This window comes from Tympanuchus pallidicinctus, unplaced genomic scaffold (assembly GCF_026119805.1).
Source record: "Tympanuchus pallidicinctus isolate F22 unplaced genomic scaffold, pur_lepc_1.0 scaffold1, whole genome shotgun sequence".
NCBI classification, from domain to species: domain Eukaryota; kingdom Metazoa; phylum Chordata; class Aves; order Galliformes; family Phasianidae; genus Tympanuchus; species Tympanuchus pallidicinctus.
The window spans coordinates 74,531,735-74,545,682 of NW_026294618.1; positions in this window are offsets into that span (position 1 = coordinate 74,531,735).

Consider the following 13,948-nt stretch of genomic DNA (forward strand, 5'->3'; position numbering starts at 1 on the left):
AACTGCATGTAAGCAGAAAAAAAAAAGAAAGAAAAAGGTGGTAAATATACCACTGAGTGCTTCAGCATTACATCTGCCTGTCCACAGGTGCAGTGCCACCCCTCTGTGATGCTCTCTTGCTTTGAAGGAGAATGTGCACTTCTGCCTCCCCATTTATCTTGTGATTAGCTGCAGAATAAAGGTCACAGCAATTTACACTATATACACCTACAGAAAGTGAAAATCACACTCGTGAGCAGGATTCCTAAAAGTCTACTGGTTGACAACATATTATCCATGTTACTGAGTCTCTTGCAGATCACATATTTTTAGTGCCAGTAATGCTTCTTTATCCCTGGCTCAAAGCAACATTCAGCTAGACACCACTATTTCAAGGAATCGGGAGCTGGACGATACAAGTCGTGAAAAATAATCTGCAGACTGAATAGGAATTTTTGTTCTTTCATTATTTTTTCTTTTCAGTTCTTTAAGTTCCGGTTCTGCCTTCTGCAATTTCCATTAGAATGCTGGTTCTTTTGTATCTTTGCTAACATTCTTGTGTTCAGTAACTTCCCTAGAATGTTTACCCTTGACTGGAGAAGAAATGTGGTCCATGCTCTCATTTTAAAGAGGAAAATAAGACGATGACTGTTCTTAGATTGTGCTGTAGGCCTGTGGCAGAGCCAGAAACAAAACTCACATTTCCTGAGCCACAGAGCAATTCTTCATATTGGCTCTTAGAATATGCTACAGTAGGGAGATGCTCAAAGGTAAAAGAAAATGATTTTGAAACCCTAATACAGAACGGGGATTAAAAACAAACACACAGCAGGAGTTAAACATCTAAAGCAGCAAGAGTTTTCAAAGAAAGCTGACAGCAAATCACACACAAGCAGGCAAAAATACATCAGACAGACTGTCTATGGTTTCATACTGCAACCTCAATACAAAAGACCTTATCTTATTATTGTGGATCTTTTGAAACCACAGATTGAAAAAAAACTTAGACTGTGAACAGAAAGCATCAGTTTTTATAGGAGAAATTCAGCAACACACAGCAGAAATGAGTGCTAATCTGAAATCTAGCTATGAAGAAATGTTAATGTAACTAAGAACGTTTGAAATTAAGCACAAGTATCTAAAAATACGATAAACATGCAATGAGAAATTTTCAAGATGGTGAAAAGGAAAAAAAAATTAGGAGTAAATGGATTAAAGATGAAGAACTCTCAAGTTTTCGTGTCAGAAACTGATTTCTAGTACTCATTTTAGGTAGAGTAAATCTCCCTCAGGAAGGACTTGCAGAGTTTGAGTGTTTTGTATGGAATATTAGTTTTAAAATCTTGTTTCAAAGCAACCCAGCAAATATACTTTATTTTTGCTACCCCCTTAGGGTAATGAATGCCACGATAGCTTTTATTTCTTTCTGCACAATCCTGCAGATATACCAATGACATTTTTTCCGTTTCACCGCATAAGGCGGTGAATTAGAGCAAAAAGTCTTTTACATCTTTGAAGGGCTGCAACATAATATTGAATGTGAAATAAAAACAAACCTGCCAGAGATTTTCCTTCTTCTGCACAGCCCGTTTGTAGATCATCTCAAGTTGCTAAGGTGCCATGGAGGTATTGTAGCACTTTTTTGTTGTAAGGCCACTAGTTTTTGGCAAGGGAGAGTTGCAGACATAACATTGTTTCCAAGTTACCAAAGAGCTTTCAGCTTGGCTAATAATCTGAGTGTTATTAAGTGGACTTGTAGCTCAACAGCAGCCAAACCACACCAGTTAAATGCTTCGCTCTGCATTTCTGGTCTTATTTGCAAGTAAATTTTACATTTTCTCAAAAAGTAAAAAATATTACAAGATAAATGATACTAACTTTAGCGTGTATTTCAGGCACTCCAAGATATTTTTTAAAAGTATGGCTCCATTTTCTTAGTAATCCTGCAGTAAACATACTAATGCATGGGTCTCTAGCTTACTCACCTATTTGTAGACTGGCTGCATAGCTTGCATATTATTATAAGAGCTAATACAGTTACTCTAATTGAAACACTGGCTGACAAGAACTTTAAACTCTGGAGACACAATGGTTCTACTGAGACTCAGCTGAGAAACACTTTGGAGTATTTACACAGAGACCACGTGCACAACACCAGCATCTCCTGTGGAATGAGTTGGAGAAGAGGAGCAAGCCACGCAGCACATTATGTACTGTTCCCTGCTGAACTGCAACACTTTCTGTCATTTTACTGCCACTCTGTAACAAAAGTATTTCTCTTTGTGAAAACAAATCACACAAGAGTTTTAAGAAGGAATCCAGTGGATTTTGATATGACACCAAATTTTCCATTTTGAAATCCCAAGATGGATTAGTGAATTAGCTGTATGCTTTAATTCTTTCTAAACTCAGTGAGGCTGAGGGTTCACAAAATTATTATTCAAAATAAGAAGAATTTCCATTCCCTTACAGCATCAAGAGATCCTGTGGACTACCTTCTCTAGTCTTAATCAAATCAGTTTTGGAGAATACGATTAGCTTGGTTAAAAGGAGAGACTTAGTATTCAAATAAATGAATTAAACAGAACCCTAAGTAGACTTTCACTATCACAGCAGATGCATTTTTTTCATATCCCCTGTTATTTCCAATTATCTATCAAGACACAATGCCAAATCAAATATTCCTTTGGAAAGTTTTCTAGTGAATTTCATTCTAGTCATTAAATTAAAGGACAAATTTTTGCCCTCATACTTACATAATAAAAGATTATTAACAATTTCGCTCCAGAATTACAGACTAATTTTAAAACCATGATTTAAAATGTTTCCTTAATTATCACTTATTCAATATATCTGTTGAAATAAAAAATCCTTATAACAATTACTTTTGGTATTTCATTTCTCAAATTCTATTATTCAAAAGAGCCATGAGACAGCAGAACCACTTACAGAAGGTCAGTTATCTAAAATGGTCCATTACAAAAACATCTCCAACTCCCAGGTTGCTCTGTCTGTTCAGTGACCACTGTAAAGATTGCCTCAGTTCAGGTTCCATAGGAGGCAAGTGTTACTACTGCAAAAATAATGCTACAGTTCTTTTCCCTCTCGCTCTGTACTTGTTGTCTTCAGAGAGGATGAGTACTAGAAGGATAAAAGCACCAAGCTAACTTCTTCGGTTTAGATCTAAGACATGAGAAATTAGCAGTGTAACATTAAGGAAAGCAATTCATTTGACTCAATCTTTCCTTCTTTTTGGAATATTCTTGACTACTGATTCTGCTATTTATTTTTTAGGAACCCAGAAGATAGTTTCAAAACAGATATTTAAGTACTGGCATGAATAAGGAATAATTAAAAACTAGGCGATAAACCATACAATCAATTATGTAGTCTATTATAAACCAAAATGCAGATTTACACGTGTAACTGTGATCCTCAGTGATAATAACCAGGCAACCTCCAAGACTCTCAGTCAAAAGAAATCTTTTTTTGTGTTGTTTTTTTTTTTTTCCTCAAGACATTTATTCCTGTTATTCATGAGAAAGAAAAATAATTATTCTGATACATGAACAGTCCACTCAATCATACATACATTTGAATCCTGGGGCAGAAGCAAAACTTCTCTTTTCCAGGGCTTGAATACTATAATGGAGGGGTAAATAGTCTCTCCTCCTAAAGAGGACTTGATGTGTGAAAGCAATAATTTATATTCTGATGTGAAGAAATTCAGAAACAGCTGCTGAGCAGCAGCTGCCCCCATCCCAGCCAATTCACCTTAGTTGTATAGTTTGTTTGTTTGTTTTTTTGCCATATGAGATGGAATACCCCTTCAGTGAGTTTAGGCCAACTGCTCTGGTTCTGTCCCTTTCCAGCTCCTTGTGCCCCACAACTCCATGCTGGAAGCGCAGCATGAAAAGCTGAAAACCTGAAACTTGGCTCCGTACAGCACTGCTCAGCAACAACTAAAATATCAGTGTGTTATCAGCATTGCCTTTCTTCTGAAGCCAAAATATAGTGTCATATGTGACAGTGGGAAAAAAAAAAACAAACAACTGAAACTAGGACTTTCTATAAAATATTTAGAAGTAGGGGACAAGAAATAAGTATAAGGAACATTTCTGGAATATGAAGCAGAGTACTCTTACTCTAGTTAAACTAACAGTTCTTGTAGCTCTGGATGTCTTTTCTTCCTCCATGCGCAATGTAATTAAGCGAGGTGGGAAATAATCACCGAGCCATCTAGTTAAAGGTCCTGAATCATTGTTAAAAAGCATGGATGGTATTCGGAAAGAGTAACATAATGTCCCCCACTGCAATTTAAACTCATTTTCCATTTTAAAAAAAAAATGGAAACCTCAATTTTGTGATTAAGAAGCTGCTTCTCATCATATTTTTGAGCACCAGTTGAAGCCAAGCACTCTAACAGCTCTAAGAATCAGAAAAGAGGAACCTGCATTAACAACCTGCAACCAGATGGAAGAAATGGGCTGCAAAGCAAGGCTGGACTGCACGACTACATAGGATGCTAACTGCAGTATTTTGTATCAGTTCCCAAACTGACTATGCGATTTGCACGTGACCCTTTAAAGCGTGCCTGCCAAGGGATACAGTTTTACATGAACACAGCAATCAGAGAAGCAGGGAACACCAGTTTTACTCAAGTGAAAGATTAGGGGAGGAAAGGGAACCAGAGAGTCACTGGACCTGAGAAAAGATAAAAGACAAGTTGAATTGTCACTCACTAAGCTGATGACCAATTCATGGTTGACTCATGCTCTTCTCAGTTTTATTGCTGTTATTAAATCTACTAATGATTTTCTTTTTTCTTCACACATTCTTTGGCAACTTTCCTTCAGGTGCAGCCACTCAGTACCATATTTAACATGTCACAAACCTCTTAAATTCTTTCTAAGCCCCACAGCAGGAATCTAGCTGCATCACAGGGCAAGACTGTAGAATTTCTGCCTCTTTCTAGAAAATTCTCTGACCACGCACAGTGTTCCTCAATAAATGCATTTACTGTTCCCTAATAGGAAGGATCCTCCTTCCGATTGACATATTCATACACAACTGATTTCACATTTTGATTACTTTTCCCTCTTCACTTCTTCGCAGCACAGTAGCTTATGCTGTCTTAATGAGACTTTCAGCAGCCTAAAACAAGCCCCAGATTGAATATGCTCTGAAAGGACTCTCTCAACCTCCACGTAGAAATTTGCTGTTTAAAAAACAAAAAAAAAACAAAACAAGACAAAAAAAAAAAAAAAAACCAACAGTAATTTTAAAAAGACTAAGAGAAATGCACAACTGAAAGGGCTATTCCCAATAATAGTGACTGCATATTGATATTTTTCTGAAAAATAAATCAGAAGATTAAGACAAGAAAAAGGTACTTGGTGTACAACTAGACCTTTTCCTCTTTGTGTCTCAAAAGATAGCAGACAAATCCACGCCTTCGAGCCACTGCTAATGAAATGCTCTGAAACACTTTTGGATATGAAATCCCAAGAGAAGATAGCAGTTCCTGTTCAGTGACTGGAGACATCACGCCAGAAGCAAGCAAACAGTCTGCAATTCGCAGCAGAAATTAAGTCACCTGGTAAAATTCCACACAACCACATTTTTTTCTGAAAATTAAGACTGTTTCAGATTTATTTTTTTTTCTGGCATTCTGTGCCTTCTCATTGTAAAGGAATAATGCTGATTTCTGAGAAAAATGAACAACATTATTTGAAGCAGCTGTAACCATCTATTCAACACAGACAAATTAAATTAAAGAGGAGCTGAAACAGGCAGAGGTATATGGCTTTCTAACTATTCTGTGTGCAGTTCTTTCAGAATACCAACATGCTTCATAATCGACTGCCTACACGGTCTCTAAAACTCCTGCAGTGTTCAGGGAATATTTGTGCAAGAGAAACTGGAAGCAAGAACAAAAGCTTGGCAAAGTCCAGTGCAGGTCTTCTAAGCAATGGAAAGCAAAGAGCTTCCTGTGAGCATCCACAGCAGCCGCAGGGCTTCCTATGACAAGGACCAAGTAACAGCACAGACTGGTAGGATCCACTTCATGCTCAGATACTGGAGAAATTCAAGTGGAAGAGTTCACCTTAATGTGGCTTTGTTTCACTTACTAGATGAAGATGTGCTGAGTATTCTATTCTCATCCTCTGACCACATAGCTGCTGCACTTTTCATTTACATTAGTGCTGCATCTTCAGTGAATGCCTAACATCACGTACCTGACTGACCCTTAGGAAGTACAGTAAAAGCATTTATAAATATAATTCCACATAAAATGAGAATTCAACTCCAAGTTGGAAAATTATAGAGAAAGTAAAAGAAAAGAATATTACTGAAGTACATCTAGAAAATATTTCTCTCTAGTGATGGATTTTCCCGGGCTGCCATAAATACAGACTTGACTGCAGTTCGTCTAAAGCAGTATTTTTTTTTTAATTGAAGTGAAAGAACATAATAGTAGTAACAATGAAATAATTTGCAGTGGCATTTGCTTTCCACTATAAACGCCAGAATTCTAGGCATTTGCATGAGGTTGGCCATGATAATAAAATTTCCTTGTAACAGGGCTAAAGAGGGGAAGCCAAATGAAAGTTTATTGTAACAAGATCATTCTTTTGTAATGCTTCAGGGAAGAACACTTCCTTAGTGCATGGCACCCTACAGTTGACAGCTTCCAGGAAACTGGGTCATCAAACTTCAGACAACCAGTCTGCTGTAGGGATGCAATTCCACTCGCAATAGTTTCCCTGACTTCTAGTGTCCACCTCTGTTCAGCTTCCTTTCCTTGCCAACCAGAGGTGAGGGAAAGACCTCACTGATTACATCTAAGCATTTCTGGCAGTAACCTCCCCTTTTAAGTACACTGAATTCACTCACAAGCTTTTTGCATATAGATGATGGTCCTTTACAGATATTATCAAGAAATCCACATCAACTAGATACCTAGCACCACTAATCTAGGAAATAGTTAGAAAAAACACTTCAACAAAGAGGCTGCACTCACAGTGACCCAGAGCAAAAATTAAATTCAGGCCTATCCTTTCAATTCAGAGTCCTCTTACCTCTGCATTGCATTAACCAGAAACAATGGCAAAAGAGGTTCAAAAACCAAATTATTCTTAAGAATACCAAATAAATTGTATCACAGATCAGATAAACTATGACACTTAGAATTCGACTGAATTCCACATATCCCTAGATTACAACAACTCTTTTATATGATAACAGTTGCTTTCCTTATTTCCCAACATTCTTATCAGAAACGATTTGACACAATTTAGTATCATTATTCCTAAATTAAAAATAGAAGTGTAGAATGAGCTAAGCCTTTTTTAATTATTGATCTTAATTTAAGCATTTTGATAGTAACTTCAGTGTAGTGATCCATTCAGACTTTTTGCTTGGATTACCTCATTTTCTAGAAGATGTTGAGATATTTAAAATCCACTATTATCACATGCAACAACCACTGGCAAGCTAAAATCCTAAGATAATTAGAATGGCAGAAGGGGATTCTGGTTCCAAAGGCAAGTTCTAGAATACAGCAGTATCTGTCTGCTGACTCAAACTCACATCTCTTTCTTCCATGCCTATTCAATAGCTATATTTCTCCAATGGCCCATTATGTGAGTAACAATGATTCTGACTGCATGGATTTGTAAGAATAAAAATCAGTGTGTGGCAGTCTGGAAGAAGTGAACCTGGATCTCAAGTATTTACAGCATGATGATAAACTTTTGTCCAGAGCCAGGACTGCATTTCAAACACCAACATCCAGCATTTTTTTTTTGAGGATTTTGATCAGTTTGTTACTAGACAGAATCTGTTCCTTCCACGTTCCTCAGGACTCAATCACGGGTGTGTAGCAGGCTAAGATTTAGAAGGTATAAAATGGTAAATTTAGAATAAAACTGATAAAAAGAGATCAAAAAGTAAATAAGCTATTTCATCTCCAGCTGTGCAACATGACGCACTGATTTGAGATATACGGGTTCTCAGTAAGTAAATCCATTTAATTGAAAAAAATGCCGAGAGAATCCTGGAACTGAAGTCTGAAATGGAATAAACAAGAGAGAAAGAAACAACGAGGTAAAACTAAAACGGGGATATTTTATTACTGAAATAAAAGATTTTTAAATGGAACACTATATACATAAGACCATACATGGTTCTGGAGCTTAACTCCAAAAGGAACATATGATGCAAAATGTTGATTTTGCATTAAGGCAGAAAGTTCTCAGCCAATCTGAGAACTTACAATAAAAAAAATAGCTTACAATCCATATCTTTTTTCCTGACACTCAGATTCTGGGACATCTGAATGGATGCCAACAGCTACCACCTAATATCCATTTACTCTTTTTAAAACTATGCAATCCTGCAGGTCACTCAGTGTCTGAGGAGGTCCGATTTGTCAGAACAAGCAGTAAAGAACTGAATTCCTGTGTCAAATCTAAATTGGAGTCCACTCTACCAAGAAATGTGAGGCTCTTTCAAAGTTTAGCTTTTTAGCAGTAGTACTTGGTATCAGTTTTTGCAAAAATCTTTTGCTAGCCAGAGTTACAGCATGACTCCTGATGCATTTGATCCTTACTCATGATAGAAAATTTCTCTAGGGCTTTCTGATGCAGCAGGAAAGACACACATTTCTTGAACTCTGTCATGATCTAGGGAGTTGAGTTAAATATAAAAGCAGCAAAGGGAAAAGAAACAAACAAACAATATTTAAATACAAGCCATTCAGATGGCCTTGATGCTGCAATCAGGCAGAACATGAGATCACTGATGAAACCTGAAGGTAGGTGTCACATTGAAGAGTTTTGCCTCTTCATTACGATGGATTATTGTTACTGTTACTTTTGTTACTATTGTTACTGTTTAACAACTGAAAACTTCAGGTTTTAGGAGGAATACAGCCTTGTTCCATTGTACAATATATTATTTGTAACAACAGAGTTTGAAAACTCTGCCCTATTTGCCATTGTAATTTGTAATTGTAATTTGCCATTTGTAAGTAGTTAATATTAAGAACTATTTAGTAATTATTTTTTCGTAGCCAATAGAAAGCATTACATATAAAGCATATGGCAGTACTGTAAATTAATGTTTGTGTCACAAGTCAACAAACAGAATGAATTCTTCAAATTTAGTCCTTTAAAATCCATTTCAACAATGTTCATCTTATTACTCATAGGCTGAAAAACAAATTCTTCCTAGAGAAATATGAGAATATGTCTTTACACATTTTTAGTACATCTGCAACTCTCTTTTTACCTGCTTTTTACAGATCTTTTACATCTTTTTACAGATGCTGTCCTGCTAACTGTCAAACTATCAACAGTCCCTGAAGATCAAAATAATCTATTTTTTATTTAGATTCAGAGATGAGTCAATTGAGACCTAAAAACAACATTAACCAGAGTCAAAATTAGCCTGTAAAGCCAAGTCTACCATAGCATGTTAGAGAAAATCAAACACATGTGAAGAGGCATAAAATAATTTTGATGAATGCTAAGATACGTGATGAGTCTTTCCTCATAATATCATCTAGTTATAGTGGGAAATTGATCTTCCACTTTCTAGAGCAAACTTACAGTTATCATTCTGCAGAAAGCTCATAAAGGTCTATCAGAACTCAGTCTCTAAGGCTACAATCCATTAAGAGTAATTTGTCACTTAACAATGAATTGAGATAAGGTATCATTAAGAAGAGAACATCCAATTAAAAAGAAACACCAACATCTCAAAAAATATGACAAATATGAGATCAAAGTTTGCAGATGATATCCTCACACACAAATCCTTTCAAATTATAGCTCAGTGTTCATTCACAGATCAAGAAAACAACATAGTTCCAAGGATCTTTAGAATCAATCTGAAGAAGCTGAGAATTCCCTGAAAGTTCACACAGAATCATAGCATAGTTTAGGTTGGAAGGGACCCCTAAGATCACCTTGTTCCAACGTCCCCCTGCTAATAGGCAGGGACATCTCCCTCTAGACCAGGTTGTCAAAGCCCCATCCAGCCTGGCCTTGAATGCTTCAAGGGAGGGGGCATTCACAAAAGCAAAAAGAACAGTGATGAAATAGGCACATTTACACGTACATGCTTCATCTTTCACAAGAAGAAGCTGCTTCAGTCAAGTGATGCTGCTTTTGCTCAAACAAGTTTTATTTAGTACACAGAAGCGGTGTGCAGTACTGTCAGAAGATACAACGTACGTAGCTGGGTGAATGGATAGTAACATTAGCAGATTTTTTAAAATGCTTGAAGACTGAGCTTCTTCTGCAAACATACACTGCTACTCGAGTGCGCTTAACTGGTTTAAATTTGGACTGGTGTTAAGCAGGTTCTCTGTAGCACAGAGAAGGATTGGACAGCATGTTTCTGTGTTTCTGTCTCTGTCTCTCACTACACTTCTTCATAACTTAGCATATTTGCCTTCACATATTTGCCATGGTGTAGTTAAAATAATTTCCTTATAAATTTGTTCTCTGAATCAACTGGGTTCCTGCAGCAAGAGTTGAATTCAGCAGCAACCTACATAAGAAAGGCTTTCTTGTCTATGAAATTATCTTTGCCTCAAAGATAATTGTGCTTTGTGATATTAAGCACTCAGGCATATTCAAGTTATTCTCAGAAATAATAATAAAATGGTTAATAAAGACCCATCTGAGGTTTTGATGGAAGCGTGAATTTAATTTCATAAAAATAATTAAACTGCTCAGCTTCCTATTATTCCTGAGGTCTTCTGTGCTCAACTCACCTATCCTGGGAGTCACCTCTTTTTATTTTCATTGTGATTTAATAAGGGCTATCACTCCATGTTGTAGGAAACAATGAAGTGCAGTTGAGGACTCAAAGCCAGCCTGGGTGGAAGGGGGTGGAAAATGATTGCAGAAACACCTGGACTCACTGCAGGAAAGTCCATTTCAAGGACATTGAGAAACCGCAATAGAAAACTAAGCAACCTTTAATATTCACCAGGAAAATAATGCATCTGATCTTGCACAGTAAACTGATACTTTAACACCATACTAATACTTTACTCATACTCTGCTTTACAAACTAATAAATTATTATCAGTGTCCAGATATCTTTTGATCTCTAATAATAGCTCACTCTAGAGAAATAGCCAGAAAAACAGCAGTGTATGTATTTTGACATCAAGGTGATGTGCAAACTGCACCAAAAACTTACAAACATACAGAGCAGTCCAGCAGAGGTGGACAAAAGAATGAGGCAGAGGAAGTTGCAAACATTTCGACTTTTGTTTTCTTAAAGCACAGACCTATCTTATATTCAAGAGAACTGTAGGTATCAACGTTTTTGGTGGTATTTTGCTCTCATCATATTCAGGGCTTAATTTTCCCTTTTAACAATTAATTATAATATAGTCAAATAATCTGAATTCAATACATCAAAGTGCGGCTTTCTTGCTGACTTAGCCTGGAATGTGTTTGTGTAAGTTCATAATGCCATCCTGACTAAAGCAGTCAACAACTCTATTAATCCACTATTAATTATGAGATCTTGAGAGATATATTCTGACCAGATCTCTTCAGATCATCACAAACGGTTTCAAGTTGTAAGTTAGAAATAAAATGTTTGAAAAGATTTGGAAGGAAAGAAGGAACATAATTTTAAATTCTTTGTAGAGCTAAACAAAAGAGAAACATGCACAGAAGGCATTGTACTTAAGCAACTGTCAACTGAAAGATTTTCAAGATGAATTACTTTTTAAAAGCTCAATATAATGTTTTAAAGAAAAATCTGATAGGCAGTTACAAATACATGCAGAAATTAATGCTATGAGATATAAGTTTCTGATATTTTGGTATGAAATTATCATCCTTCAGTTTTCTTTCAGTAAATAGAAAGGTTTTTTGGTTTTTTTAGACATCTTACCTTCAGGATCTTACAGCAGATGGGAGTGATATGTGAATGGCCAAGTGATATGTGATATGTGAAAACCAAGCATCAACTTTTACAATATAATTTTTACAAATGTTACAAGGAAAGCATTAAATAGAAATTTGAGATTAAAAGAGGAAGAAAAGAAGAAGTGATCAAAGCATAAAGATTTTAATGGGTAAATAACTTTCTGCTGAACTGACTGATGAAGCAAGCAGAATTTCAGAATACTTAAAATCTGCTAGTCATATAAAAGTAAGAATGAGAAAAAAATAACAATGGAAGCATTTCAAGTTTGCTAGAAGCAAATTTGAAGAGTATAGTTTAAACTTACAGCTGTTAACTTAATTCAATGAAACTAACAGAGAATTAATCACTTTTTTCAGGGATGAATACCTGCTGGTTTAGCTGTGTGAACCAACTCATTACAAGGTCAGGTAAGACACATTTTAAGTACTGAAGAAATTGCAAGTGCACACAGTCCATACACCTCCTCTGGCACTCCTATCTATCTTAGGAGCAAAGACTGACTTTTTCAAAATATTAAGCAGTGCCCTTGGAGCACCAACAGTATCGATATAGACAAGCAACCAGAGAAAATCCAAGTTAATTCTATTTGCAAGTTATGTATTTCTTTTGCTCACTCTATCACACGCAAAATCAGGAGTTCATGTCATAAAGCTGACCAAAACGACAGCAGCTTGCAAGTATGTCTCTGAAGTGTTCTATCACCCCTGAAGAGAAATAGTTCACCTTCTATGCAGTCATAAGCTTCTTTAGTATTTGGTGAAACACTGAAACTGTGAGAGATCACAGAAAAATCAACAGCAAACATTTCCGACTGTAGCCTGACATTACCTGCACAATCTGACTACAAAGACTGGGCTGTACCTGGTTATCCTGAAATTAATAAATTACTATATTAATTTGCTTGAAAACATTTGGGAATCTCATTCATCTATTTTGAAGTTTAATCATCAAAATGTGCACCAACATTTTGTGAAGTTCATACTTTAGGATTTGGAGGATAAATAAAGTAGTGCTAATTATAGGAAACACTTAAATGTAATGGTACAAAATTATTTTGAATTACTTGATCACATGTTTACAAAATAATACTGGTAAATCTGAATTTAATTTTATTATACAAATCATGGAATGTATAGTTTATCAAGTTAAATACAGATTTACCTACATTACTTCAAAGACTAGGACCACTCAATACAACTCTAAAGTGAATAATATTCCATTGGGTCTCCGGTCTCAGGACCACAGCAAATCTAATCTGAAACAAAACCCTGAAAGCCAGTGTGAACATCAAGACCTCAGCATCAACTATTTCCCTCTACTGATCAACTAATTCATAACAGCACTTCCTTTTGAACACATAGTTGGAAACTCAAATTTCAAGTTTCCAAGTTTGGTCAGAGGAGATACTGTACTCTTGCAGCAGTCAGGTAAAAAGGAACTTTTTTCCTCACTTCTCAGTGAATTTACTTTTAGAAGGACGATTATTCACTAAAAATCATAGGAAATAGTCTTTTATATTGGAAAAAGAAAAAACAAAACATTAAAGTAGAGTAGGCATTCATTCTCCCTAAGAGAAAGCTTTTTATGAAAACAGTTACACAGATTCACACAGCATGAGGATAGGTCCAGCTGAACAGGTTGCAGTAGAGAAGTTGTGTGGCTGCTCCTTTGCCATGCTTACACGTACCATTCAAGGGTGCTACTAAGAGAGGGGAAAACAGATTTCAGCTCTTTCAGCCTCCATCTGACAGAACACATCCCGGGAGATCTTTGGGGATACAGGCTCAAGTTACCAATTTAGGAAGACATAAATCAGATCTGCTGTTTCAGAAAGCATAAAAAAAATGCTTATTCTACTGCATAGCACCTAAAATCATCACTGACAATTATATGCTATTTTTAAAGTATTGTAATTTCCATTTCCTAAACACCATTTAAAAACCTCTAGATTATAAACTTCAGCAGCTTCACAAAACCTAAGTGAAAAAAAGCAAATAAGTGGTGA